We start from the raw sequence: 1,672 nt of genomic DNA, 5'->3' as shown, positions 1-1,672 counted from the left end.
GCCCAGATGGCTGGTGTGGGGAGACCAGGGCAGAGATGGGGGCTGGGGGTGAAGAGAGAGAGGACACCCTAGATGTGAACCCGAGGTGGGGGCTTCTGCCTCCTCAGGCCAAGGCCCCACCCAACCCTACCCTGAGTCTGGTGGCGCATCTAGCCAGGTTGCTGGGCTCTGCACTGGGCTTTCCCACAGCCTCCTAGGCACCAACATTCCACAGGCAGAAACAAGACTCTGGGGGGCTCCCAGGGCAGGTCAGTGAGCCAGGCTCCTCCCCCCAGCCCCTGGGGAACAGGGTGAGAAGCCAGGAGTAATCATAGATACTGTCAATGCCACAGGCAGGTGACAGTGCTTTTCTGACTGCCCCGAACTGACCACTGACCTCACAACATCCCTATGAGGCACAGAATAAAATCATTCACGTTTTACACGAAGATGGGGAGGATCTGAGACCAGTCTGCAAGGATGGGGAGAGCCAGGTCTCGGAAGCCCCTCGCCCTGAGTCAGGCGGCCTAGAGACACTCCAGTCATTTCCCCTGCCCCTCCTCCAACACCCTGCAGCCAGCTGGGGGCATCACAGTGCCCAGGGCGGCCCCAGGTGGCAGGCGTGCCCAGGAAGCCAGGCCAAGAGAGCCGGTCAAATCCTGACACTGCTGTAATTAGGGAGGAAAATGCACCTGGAAACAATTCAAGAAAATGCAATTCATATTTCACTTGTTCTTAAATTCATACTTTTGAGAACCAGATACTCTGAAAATGAGGGTTTTCTTAAAGAGAGGTATGAGCACATTTTAATTAAAACACATCCTTTAAGATATTTTATTATTAATTTGAGCAGTAGAGTTGCTTCCTCTTCTGTGGTTGAAATGGGATATTTTCCTCCCTGATTATGTTGCTGAACGCCATTTGCTCCTTGCCAAAGGCGACGGTGTCAGGACCAGAGATGCAATTCGAGGAAACCAGAGCACAGCTGGAGCGTCCGGTGTAAACGATTAAGGACTTTACTGAAAGGTTGGCGGTTTGAACCCACTCTCTGAGCCACCTTGCAAGACAGGCCTGGAGACCTACTTCTGAAAGATTACCCAAAACCCAAACCACACACACTGCCTGTGAGTCTATTCTGACTCATAGCCACCTCCATAGGGTTTCCGAGACTGTAAATATTTACAGAAGAAGATTGTCTTATCTTCCTCCCACAGAGCAGCTGGTGGGTTTGAACCATTGACGACCTGTTCAGCACCAAATGCTTTAACCACCGAGCCACCACTGCTCATTCACAGATAATGCAAACACCGTGGAGCAGTTCTACTCTGCACATACGAGTTGGAACCGACTTGACAGCAGTCACAACAATGAAAAACCTGGGAGAGGCGGGCCCAGCAGCAGGGCTGGGGTCGGGTTCGGGGCTGGTGGTGGCCTGTGGCTCTGCTGGTACCAGGAGCCACCACTGGGCCACCCAGTCGCCAGTTTGGTCTGTGGTTAGCACAGGTCCCCGTGTCCCGGGCCCACCACGACACCCACCCATATTGCGGCTCCAGGAAAGGGGGAGGAGGCACCCTCTGGGCAAAGGTCTGCCAGCTTTGCAGATCGAGGCCAAGGACCCACATGCTATCCTGGGATAACCTCCCCATCACAGGGCAAGGCTGTGTGCAAGGCAGGTGGACGTGGGTGGGGCAGA

Source organism: Orycteropus afer, unplaced genomic scaffold (genome assembly GCF_000298275.1).
Source record: "Orycteropus afer afer isolate SDZICR_OR568_19922 unplaced genomic scaffold, OryAfe1.0 scaffold00487, whole genome shotgun sequence".
NCBI lineage: Eukaryota > Metazoa > Chordata > Mammalia > Tubulidentata > Orycteropodidae > Orycteropus > Orycteropus afer.
This window is presented reverse-complemented; position numbering follows the sequence as displayed.